At 51.5% G+C, this 12,109-nt stretch overlaps 2 non-coding genes across 2 annotated transcripts; one reads left to right on the forward strand and one right to left on the reverse strand.

The window, feature by feature from the left end:
• Positions 1-7,284: 7,284 nt before the first annotated feature.
• Positions 7,285-7,358, reverse strand: TRNAN-GUU (transfer RNA asparagine (anticodon GUU)). The gene has a single exon. It is a non-coding gene; the product is annotated as a tRNA-Asn (tRNA).
• Positions 7,359-11,830: 4,472 nt separating this feature from the next.
• On the forward strand, positions 11,831-11,902 carry TRNAE-UUC (transfer RNA glutamic acid (anticodon UUC)). Its single transcript has one exon. It is a non-coding gene; the product is annotated as a tRNA-Glu (tRNA).
• The last annotated feature ends 207 nt before the right edge of the window (positions 11,903-12,109 follow it).

The raw sequence follows: 12,109 nt of genomic DNA on the forward strand, positions 1-12,109 counted from the left end.
AGGGTAATGGCCACCGGATCGGAGCCCCTGAGGTGCCAGAGCTTCCCCGGACTCGGCCGTTTGGCTCCCACTGAAGGTCAAGACCTCTCCATCACCGTTCAAGTCCTACCTCAAGACTTTTTCCTTACTTGTCCTCTCAGGCCCTTATTTCTATGATCTCCATTCTTATGCTGAAGTCTTGTCTGTGCCATAGAGAAATCCGCTCTGCAAAAGTCATTAAAACGCCGTTCTTGAGGATCAAACGCAGTGTCCTGGAGATGGGACAAAAATTCCACCTGTGTCCCGCAATTGCTGACAGGACCGTCTTACTCCTGCATCACCTAATCCACACCAAGATTGCATAGCTCTATGTGGCTGTGAAATGGACTACCGAGGCGCGCGTCCACAGCCCCGGAGGGGCGACGTCCGGACTCCTGGGCGGCGGCGGCGGCGGGCGCCCGGGGTTCAGACGCACCCCACCCGCCGGCTCCTGCAGCTTCCGGGAGCTGCGATCAGCGGGGGCGACTCCTGCACAGGGGCGCCTAGTCCTGGGAGTGGAAACCCTGCGTGTGATCAAACTGTGAGGTCCCAGGGCCCTGGCTTCGGGGGTAGGCGCGGAACCCGGAGCCAGGGCCTCTCCGGAACCGCAGTCTCCTTGACTGAGGGGTCGCTGGTGCTTCCCGGAGCCTTTCCAGTTAAAAGAACCTGGGCGTCTAGAATGGTTGCGGCAGGACCTAAGGTTTTCATGGATATGTTGTTACCCCCGCCGACACCGTTTGTTTCCGTAGTGTGGGGGTTATCACGTTCGCCTCACACGCGAAACCGGGCGGGAACAACCCCTTTTTCCTCAAACTTACCTTCATGCAGCCAAATCAAACAGAGGAGGGGACGGGGCGTGGAGGTGCGGTCGCAGCTGCATTTTCCATTCACGAGAAACGTGGCACAACTTCAGTTACTCAGCCCTAGGAAACAGGCCTCGGTTGTCTGCTCTCAGTCACAATGGAGACCGCGACACAGTCAGTGAGTCCAAGGCGGGCGCAGGACGAGGCTGACTTCAGCCTACCTTGGGATCCAGAGAGCCCCGAACCTTCTCCTCTGTCGCCGAAATCTTCTCGACAGGCTGACAGGTAGCGTGTCTCTAAAAGCCAAGAACTTCTTTCCTGTGAAGCACACTTGGCTTTCCCCCTCCCAGCACACTTGCGGAAGAGGTTCATTTGCCTGACGGAGGAAAAGAAAGCAGAACCGAAGCCTGCGCTTGGGGCTCCAGGCAAAGGCACGGAGACGGAGCCTCGTGCTCCCCCGGTCAAGCTGGTCTGGGCACGAAAAAGGTCTGTACACGTGCCGTTGTCAGGAGAGCCGCTTGAGCCAGTTCAGCGATCAGGGCGCAGACAGGCTCCGCTCCTCACCCCCTCAGAGACAAGGGCGCCCCTTACTCAGAAGGAAACCGAAGTCTGGAAAGAGCACGTCCTTGGCTCTGCCGCACACAGTGCTAAAGCTACACCAGAAGGGAAGACAGACCAGTTCCCCTGTGGTCAGGCCTCAGAGCCCAAAGCGTCCCGAGCGTCCCCCGGGCTGAGAGAGGTGAAGGGTGATGGGCAGCCGGCTGAGGGCTGGGGGCCCTGCACAGCTGCGTTCAGCCCTGGGCCGCTGGGACTCGCCTGCGCTTCTTGCTCCCCGCGTCTCAGAAATCGAACCTTTGCTTTCAGAATTGTCACCTGGAGAGGCCAAGTTAGAGCCCTTGTGTGACTCCCCGGTGGCCTGGGGCTAGGAGTAGGCACTTTCACTGGGCTCCGGGATTGGTTCCCCATCAGCGACGTCTCTGGGCACGGCCTCCGGCCTCCGCATGCAGGAGTCTTCTCTTCACCCCCAGAGGTGAGGTGGGCCTCAAGCTCCAGACGCAGGGAAGAGCCTCTGCGGGAGGCTAGGCCACAGGGGCCACGGCATCTCCCAGGCTGCAGAGGTGAGATGTGATGGGCAGCCTGCACTCCTCCTCCCTTGTCTCAGAAACCTAATGTCTCACTTTGAATTTTCATCTAAAGAGAACTTGGGACTTAAGTTCCAATCGCTGCTTAAAAATAATTGAAACATTCAAAAAAGTTGCAGGCATTGTATTTCTTCACCTAAATGCACCAGTTAGCTGTTTCCCACTTTGGCTTTCTCACTCTTCCTCCACATATTCGTGATTTGCGACACCCTTTGAGAGTAATTGCAGACATCTCAGGATCATTAGTGGACCGCTGTTGCCCCTTTCCTTTCGCAATGTCCCTTGAAACCAGCTGGAGGACTTTTCCTCCAAGGACAGGGGAGGCCTTTGTCCTCTGGAGGAGACCCCTCTTGCCCTTTCAGGAACCTGACACCCGCGTCCTCCAGGCTATAGAGAAGCTTCAGGCGGAGTTTGATTGGGCTCTCCCCTTCTCCTCGACAGTGCAGGCCAGGCCCGCCCTCTGCTTGTAGGAACAGATAGGTTGTCAGTCTCCCCAGCACCATCTGCCCTCCGGACTCCTCCTCCTCGCTTTGGCGGGCAGTGGGGTCTTGGGTCCGCCTGAGCTCTAGCGCTGCCCACCTCTTCAGGGAGACCCTCCAGGGGAGCGCAGCTGCCCCCTTGGCTCCTGCCTGGCTCTCTCTGCCCTGCTGGGATCTTCAAGAGTTCTGACCTGACAAAAAGGTGAAGGATCCCTTCTTGTGGTGGAAGGATGAGGGGAGCAGGTGGAAAATGCAACGGAGGGAAGGGCAGAGTTCTCAAGACCTTTCCAGAATCCTGCATCTGGCACTGTCAGGTAGGCGGCTGCCCTGTGAGAATGGTGCTTAGTCTTGTCTTGACCTAGACCTGGGTTCAGTCTGAGTCCAAGCAGACAGAGGCAACCTGATTTGGGCTGCGTACCCAGTTGTGCCTCTCCCCAAAGTCAGATGGTGAGTAGGATTCCAGTGAAGTCCATAAAAGCTATTGATGGATTTTTTTTTTTTTCTTGCACTTCCTTTCTTGCTGAACCTGTGACTCAAGGGGAAAAAAAGAAAAAGGTTTAGCTGTGGATAAATTAGTGGTCTCAGTGCTGGGCACAAGGAAAGAATTCAAGTTGATAATAAGGACGAATCTTGAATACTTTAAAACATTTTAAAGAATTTTCATAATGGACATGTAATGGCATAGAGAATGTTTATGTCATGTCATATATCTAACGATGACTCCTTGTATGCATCACACTGGTTTAATAATTTTGGTCTAAGAACTGCTCTCTGTTGTTGTCCAGATTTTCTAATAATGTAGAAAGTATTGGTGGCATAGTATTCTAGTTTATACAAGTCTTGGAATTATTTTCTCTTCAAGATCCTAATGACACTGACCTGCCTAAATTTCCTACACTGGTTTTACTGGTCAAGTAAGCAAACTTTAATTCCAACAAATATTTAAGTTCATAAAATTTAAAATTACATGTTCAGTAAACGAAATATATCATATAATATCTTCTAAATGGAGATTAAGTCTTATAATTCTAGAGATCACGGTGACTCAATTATTCCACGTGCTTCTTTTGCGTAAACGTCTTTAGGTATCATCTAATATACGATCCCAACATGTCTTTCTTTATTATGTGTCAGCTCACTTTGAGATGTTAAGACCTACCATTCTCTTTAAGTTCTCTGACTGACATTAGATTATGCTAATTAATGCATAATCTTTGCCTGGAGATCTTCTAATCAGGATGGAAACAACAAAACACCGTGTTAATATAAAGCTAATGATATTTTTATAGATTATAGAGTGACCATACGTTAATAGGTTCAGACGAGGTGTGGGTCCCCTTAGGGGGTGTTGGTGAGCTTGGCCATCATTGTCACTTTAAGAAGTGTAAACACGAGCAATGCCTGCTCCAGGAAGTAAGGAGCTGTCACTGGAGGTCTGCTGTTTTCCTGAGGTGCCTGTTTATTAAAGGAAAAGAAAGAAAGAAAAAAATCCTGGTTCTTGGTCACGCCTTCTGGATCTAGAGTCATCCGTCTTCCCGTTCTTTGCTGTGCTTCTCTGGTGGTGCTCCCCACTAGCACCCTTAGGCCCGGGCTGGCAGAGGCCCCTGGGAAGAACATGAACCAATTGTGCTCCCACCGCTCTGCCCCTTTCTGATGTCTCCAGACGTGGGCACCACGGGGCAGGGACCTCCCATTTGTTCAAGATGCAGCATCTCTCCCAGAGCAGGGCCTGGCATCTAGTAAACACCTAATAAATGCTTGAAAATTGCAGGCATTCTAATGCGAGGTCCTGGGAAGCTGAAGAGGAGGAGAAGAAAGTGGGTAAGCTTCGGGGCAGCCTAGAGTATGAGAGACAGACAGACAGACACAGACACCTACGTGGAGAGAGAGAGAGAGAATGTCCAAGAACCAGATTTAGTGTGTAAAAGCCACAGAGGTCTTTTTTTTTGCTCAAGAAACTCAACAGAAGAACCAAGGGAAGGTGAGCCGACAACTCTAAGGGTCCAGGTCTGCACAAGGTGCGTTGTCAGGTGCAGGGTTCTGTTGCTTTCTATGATTTGTCTCAAATGGGATAATTGTTGCTCTCAGAGAGTTTCCAGGCTGGGCACGAGGAGGGGGATCTGAGGCCAGCTCCTTGGATTGTGGGCATGAAGCTGAATTTCCACAGAGAGCAAGGCAGCTAGAGTTCATAGGACAAAGATCAAGTGACAAGAGAGATGGACAGAGAGAGAATCCAGGCATATGTGTATTCAGGCATATTCGAGTATTCAGCAGAGTACTGATCAGGGCACGCTTATGAAGGAACTGTCTGAAGCCAGGGGAAGAGACTTCTGAAAAGATCGTGGAAGAGTGCCTGGTGCTCACACAGGACAGGAAATCATACTTGCTCCCACCTGCCAGACTGGACTACTCATAATTCGTGGGCCATTGGGAAGAACACTCAGGAAGGTCTTGTTTCAGTGGTGGGAATAATCAGCCCTAGACTGACCCACCTAAAAAAAAATCATAAAAGCAGGATCCGAAGGGATCAAACTTTAAAAGTCACTTTGCTGTACTCCAGAACAAAACTCAAGAAGATTTATAGGAATACCAACATAGCCAGTACGCAAGAAGGAAAACTTTCACAATGTCTGGCATCCAATCAAAGAACGCCAGGCATGTGTAGAGGCAGGAAAACATGATCCTTAACGCGAAGAACAAGCAATCAACCGAAACTGAACCAGAACTGACACGATGTTAAAATTAACAGAGAGGACTTTAAAACAGTTATTCTGACTGTGTTACATATGCCCAAGGAGCGAAGTAGACATGTGGAGCATATACAAATGTGATGCTGACCCTGATATCAGTTTCCCTACATTAAACCCAGCATATATGGGGTTAAAACCAAAACACTCATTCCCAGCTTACTCTCTGGCTTCCTGGCTCCAGAATCCACTATCCTCCATGGAGACAGACACCGCCAAGGACAAGCACCTGGATTCATTATCTCCTCCCCACAAAGAGATACAGGCTGGTGGCAAAGCTGCTGACCAGCAAGGTCACGGGCTCCCTCCTCTCTGCAAGTAGTCTCAAGGCCAAAGACAGGCTGGTGGGAAAGCTCCGACCAGCAAGGCCATATGCTCCTCCTCCCCTACCTAAAACCCCAAATAAAAACCCTTCCTTTTAGCTTTTTGGGGAGTTTGGGATTTCAGCGTTAGCTGCCCTCTCTCCTTGCCCAGTGCTGTGTGGTAAAAGTCCTACTTTCTCCCAGTGCACCCAGTGTCAGAGCGAACTCACTTTGGGTTCGATATCAAATGGACAGAATCAAACTTTAGAGATGGAAACCATAACACCTGAGATAATAAGTTCACCAGATGGAATTACCAGCAGATTAGACACTGCAGGAAAAAAAAGATCAGGGAACACAAAGCCAAGAACAACTGAAAATGTACAAAATGAAACTCACAGTCAAAAAAAATTTTTTCTAATGAACATCTATCAGTGAATGGCAGGGCAACTTTAAAAGGCCTAATATACGAGTAATTGAGTCCCTGACCTGAAAAGACTGGGGATGAAGGAATAATTTTAGAGGAAACAATGACTGAAAAATTTCCAGTTATAATAAAAATTATAAACCCACTGATCTAAGGAGCCAAATGAACACAATGAATGAGCTCAAGAAACACGAAGAAAACTACATCTAGTCACATTATAATTAAATTGCTCAAATCCATTGAAAAAGAAAAAAAATCTCCAAAACAGCCATAGGAAAATGACACGGTACATACAGAAAACAAAAATAAAGATGATATCAGATTCCTCATCAGAAGCAGTGCAAGTGAGAAGACAGTGGAGCAATATCTATAAACGACTGAGGGGGAAAAAAGTCAGCATGGAATTGTACGCTTCCTCCCCCAAAAAAGTCTTTCAAAAATGAAGGTGACTAATGACATTTACAGACATACAAAGGCTGAAAGAATTCATCATTAGCAGATGCACACTACAAGAAATGTTGAAGGAGTCCTCCAGGAAGAAGGACAATGATGCCAGATGGAACTCTGGATGTACACAAAGGGATGACGGACAACAGAAACGGTATCTGCACAGGAAAATATTTAAGATTTTTTTCTTAGTATTTAAACCTCTTTAAAACCATGGGACAGATTAAACAAAAGTAATAATGACGGATTGTGGGGTTTATAACGTGTGTAAAGTGCAGTGCAGGACAGCGATATCATACAGGCGGTAGGGGAGAAATGTGAAGAGGTATGATAGCACTTGAAGGCAGACTGTGGTAAGTTGCAGATGTGTGCTGTGAATCCTAAAGCAGCCGCTGAAATGACGAAGAGTCATAGCGAATAAGCCAACAAAGGAGAGAAATGGAACCATACGGAAGCCGTGTGAACACTATGACAGAGCAACTGCTCTTCCAGGACTCTACCCTATAGAAGTACTGGGGCAAGTGGCCAAAGATGTGTGTACAAGAATGGGGACTACAGCATTATTTGTAATCACAGAATCCTAGAACCAACTTCACTTAAAAAGTGTATGGAAAGGGTTAAGTAAATACTAGCCGCAACCAATGATGGAAGAAACTCCACCGTGAAAAAGAGTTCCGAGTCACGACGATGTGTGTACTCTCTGAAGGATTTCCCTACTCCCCGAGACCTGTTTTCCTCCCGAGCTCTTCTGCGAGGATCTGTGATGACCTTATGATGCTGACTTAGGTCCCCCTTTTGTGCACAAGACACAGAGAACAGGAGGGTACCAGCGGAGGAGGCCTCTCTTCGCCTTTACCTGAGAGGATATGCAGAGTAGGAACAGCTGCAAACACATCTACAACCTAAAAAAGGCGAGACTCGTCCCTGGGTGGGCTCGAACCACCAACCTTTCGGTTAACAGCCGAACGCGCTAACCGATTGCGCCACAGAGACACGCGGAAGCGCCACGACCGCCCCCCTCAGGAACTGGGGCTCCTTCAACGCCAGGCCGAGCCACCCGCCCTTGCAGGACAGCAGTGCCGGCTCCAGAGCCTCGGAAAACCCGACACGCGGAGTCGGCGCAGCGTGTGCATCGCCTTTGAGAGCCGCGCGTTGCGTGATTCCGGAGGCAGAAGGGCAGCCGAGCGGCCTCGCCCCGCCTTGCTCCACACCCGCCTCAGCTGCCAGCACCACGGAGACGCCTGGGGCCGCGACCCCCCGGGCCTGGGCCGAGTGGGGCCCAAGGGAAGCTGAACGCCCGGTGGGCTCCGGTGACAGACGGCTCGGCCCGTTTGCTCCGCCTGCACCCGACCACCTGCGCCGCCGGCGCTCCCCTCACTCCACTCGGCTCGGCCGAGGTCGGTGGGGGGAGGGAGCCGGAAGGACGGAGTGGGGGTGGTCGAAAGGGGCAAAGGCGAAGAGGCGGCAAAGAAGTGGGGGAGGCGTGGGCGGAGGACCAGGAGACTTCCCAGGAGGCCTGGGCAGAGACCCGGGCCGGATTCGGGGAGGTGAGGATTGTTTTGTGGTTTTTTTTGAATCATGTACCGGAATGGAGAGGAAGGAAGGGAGGGGAAAATGGAGAGCGGGCACGACAGAGAAGAACAGGAGCGCCTGCCGTTGTGCAAGAACAAAGCAGCGGAGTTATTGGAATGATGTTTCATCAAAATTCATAGAGCAAGGGCGGGGATTGCTGCTGGGACTGTGGCGCGCCGCGATCGTATAGTGGTTAGTACTCTGCGTTGTGGCCGCAGCAACCTCGGTTCGAATCCGAGTCACGGCACTGTGGTCTGCTTTGCCTGGCGTTTCGCTTTTACTTTGCGTTGAATCCCGCACGGGGCTGCGCCCCTTACCTGGGGGCCAGGGAGCAGGTCTTTCGGCCGGCCACCGGGCGCGAGGCGGTCAGGAGAAGGGAAGGAAACCCTACGGTGCGCTAACCTGGGGATGGGGACGTCTTCCGTTCCCGTGGCTGAGCGGAAGTAAACTGAAGTAAGTGGTTTATCTTCGGTGGTACTCCCAAAGAGGAGCGTCCTTGATGCTCTAAATGCTCAGCAGGAGGCTCACGTGGTCCAATTGATGAAAACTGTACAATTGATGAAAAATACTGTTTCTGTGTTACTCAAAATCTAAAGGGTCTTAAAGACCAGATAAAGTTTTTCATCAGATAAGTGACACCTCTTCCATAGACCTGCTTAGCTGGTTAAACCTTGGCTCCTGGGAATCTGTGTGCCGGGGACTTTTTCAATCCTTGGCTATTGTTCTCCTTAGAGCCATCATGTTAACCTCTCTGGTGTGTTGCGTACTCGCAAGGATTTTGAATGCCTGTCGGCAGCCACTCACATGCCAAATGGTATCCATCAGGATCGGACAACTGGAGGAACTCAACAATGACCACATAAGTGATGATAACGTGACCACAGGCCCCTCTGCCCTGACGACTCAACTAGCAGAGACAGCGAATATGTGATTCTTTGGTCGGACTACATCCACAGTGGTAACTGAGAGTAACACTACGCTGGTGGAGCAGGCTGAGAACATGACCAAGAGGGGGGAATTGTTAAAATCAAACACAGATGGAGATCAGACTTGAAAATTCCCTGAGCAGACAAACCAGTTCAGTCATACAAGCAAAAGCTAATGTCGCCTATTTTGCAAAACAAGTGGAACTTAACTAGGGCCACTTCTTGTTAGTGCCTGTGAAAATCATAAACGAAACTTAAACCGTTCCCCAAAATTGATATGAGGTAACCACTTTTAACCAATTCCCTATCGCCGGTAAAACTCTGATGCCATAGCCCATCCCCGTGAAGAATGATCAGCCGCTGCCTCCTCACTCTATGAGCTGCTTTATAACAGTATACCTCTGAGCCTCATTCCTTATCATGTTTGAGCACTCCCAGTTCCCAAACTGTCTTTTTGTGCACAACGAGATTTTACTTGTTACTGTTTCAGTGATCCACTGGTTTTACTTGTGCTAGTTGAATTTTGGGCAGTGCCTCAACATTTTCATCTGCCAGATTGGGCTAGCAAGAGAACTCCACTTCATACCGTTTGTGACATAGAGTCCCATGGAGGGTCCCTAATCTGCCAAGCTGATCTTTGGGCGCCCTGCTGCAGATTGGAGGCTGAGGGAGAGCCGACTTGTTCTGCATAAGGAAGAAGAGGAGAGAGGGGGAAATAGGCTGGAACCAGAAAACCAATTTTGGTGTCTGACACTGGATGTCGTATTTTGGAGAAAGAGAAGACACTGGTGAGCGTATCCAGGGAAGAAGAACTTCAGTGGAAGGAGCAGACACTAGAGGCTGTTGTATGACATTTTCCATTTGTTTATGTATAATTCTTCTTCCCCATCTTTGTGGAAAAGGCACAGATGAGCTCGATATGTTTGTTTTGTGTTTTAGGAATGCACACTTAAACAAAAATGCCTGACGTGCTTCAAATATTCACCCATGGACCGACCGTCTAGACTTCTCTCATGTTCCACCAACTGCGCATTAAAAGTAGAATGGGCCCAACATGGGGACTCTACCTGGGGAAGTGCCATTAAAATTAAAGGGGTGTGAGAGGAATGTGACACTCTCAACAAGAGTCGCTTTCCTTACTGTTGTTGTTGCACGTGCTTCACACCAGATCGATCCCTTCTTCAAATGGGAGCAACTGGGAAAGTAAAAAGTATCCACTTGCATCCACACAGATCTTGGGTAAGGAAGTTCGAGTACTACCAAGACAGAAGACCTGGGATGGCCTGTTCACCAGTACACGGGCCATCGTCCTCTGCTTTGACGACTTTGGCAAACTGGAGACGGGACTCCACTCACCTTCACCAGTCACGGGAGATCGCTGTTCCAGAGGAGGTCGACGTCACGGTAGCTATAGATCCGGAAACCTCATAGGACTTTTCTCCTCTTTCCTTTAGTCTCTCTTCCACCCGCCCAGTAAGGGAGGACCCACGGCCTTTCTCTCCTGTGAGGACCCTTTCTGGCACCCTCTACGGAACTGAAGCGGCCAGCCGGTTTCCCCTAGGTGTCCCTCTCGGCCTGGTTGTCTCCCAGGACGTAACTCCCGAGGGCGGGACCAGGGGCAGCCCAGAAAACTGTGTGCGGGGCGTGGAGGTCGGGCACCGCAGTGAAAGCCCATTCTTCCACCTGCCCCGCGCACCTGCTCCTCAGGGGTGCCTGGGGAAGGCGAGTAAAGTGGCCCCTAAAGCTTCTGTGCAGGCTGAACCCCAAGAGGCGTGAAGTTCCGGAGGGGGCAAGAGGAACCTCACAGAGCGGAACCACCCCCCTGCCTGGCTGGCCCTCGTGGACAGGCTCAAAAGACGCTGATTTCGAGGGCAGAGCCGAAGAAGAGTCCTAAGGGCGGAAAGACCCATGATCTCGAGATGAAAGTCTCAATTCCTAACGTCCAGTTGGGCCCGGGGGGCGGGGGGGGGGGGGGCCGAGAGTTGAATTGACCCGGCACCCTGATCAGGAGAGTCGTCTGCACAAGTTCAGAGACCAGGAACAGGAGGGACTGTGCACATCGCTGATTCTCAATCCGGGGCGATTTGAGCCCAGGGACTCTGGCCCCCGGCCCCCTAGTGTGACACCAGGCCTTGTCTGGAGACACTTTCGATTGCCACGCCTGGGGGGAAGAGGGAGGGAGGGTTTTTCCTCTGCCATCGAATCGTCACTAAACATCTTGCAATCCACGGGCGGAGCCCTCTACCAACACGGCTGAGGTTGAGAAAACCCGGTCTAGATCAATGTCCCACACACCTGACGGATGAGAAAACACGAATTCCTGAGTAACAGGATGTGGGGTCTGAGGAGAACTCCGGCGACGGAGAGAACGCCGAGTCTTTCGGTCTGAGCATATGGAAGGATGGAGCTGGCATCGACTAAGGCGGGAAAACTGCAGGTGCAGCGGGTCGTCGCGGGAAGATCCGGCATCCACTTAGGGGCCGCCTGGAAAGGACACTTGCTTGAAAGCCTTTCTCCTCTACCGTCTGTCTCCGTCCCTGCATCCACCTGAGTCCTTTGGGAGGTTGGAGATGCCAAGGACTCAGGTCTCAGTGCTCGGCCGCTTCTCACCCTGGGCGCCTCCCCCTCCCACCTCCACCCGCCAACCTCGGCCACTCCCCGGCCCCCGCGACCTTCTCTCCTCACGTGGGCGCCTCGCAGAGGCGCGTCTCCAGGGCAGTTCAGAGGTGCCGCCGCGACGAGGCGACGAGGCGACTCGCTCCGGCACGGGTGGCCCTGGCAGGCCTCGGGGGCTCTCGGTGCGTCGCCTGCGGGCTCCCTTTTCCAGAGAAAGCAGGGAGGGAAGGGCTTTACGAAAGGATTCCTGGTTTAAGACGCGTGACTGGCTCCCAGAGCCCAAGGCGTCCCAGAGCACAGAGCAAACCTCCCTCTGGGCGGAAGCAAGGAAGAGAAGCACCAGTTTCCACTTCCCTGGTGGTCCAGTGGCTAGGATTCGGCGCTTTCACCGCCGTGGCTCGGGTTCGATTCCCGGTCAGGGAATCCTTTTGCACCGTCGGTCGGCACACACGAATCTCCCTTTCCTCTGCTGAGGCCTCATGCCCTCTGCTCCTCGCATGGAGACTTCAACTCCCGCAGAGGAAGGGAAACAAGGGCGGGCCCCTTCTCAGGGCACATCACTCTCTCTTGCTGGTCTCCACGTTAGCCACCCGCAGAAGCGCCTTCACAGGGCTGCTACGCATCTTGCTC

This window comes from Equus przewalskii, unplaced genomic scaffold (genome assembly GCF_037783145.1).
Source record: "Equus przewalskii isolate Varuska unplaced genomic scaffold, EquPr2 ChrUn-12, whole genome shotgun sequence".
Classification (NCBI taxonomy): Eukaryota; Metazoa; Chordata; class Mammalia; order Perissodactyla; family Equidae; genus Equus; species Equus przewalskii.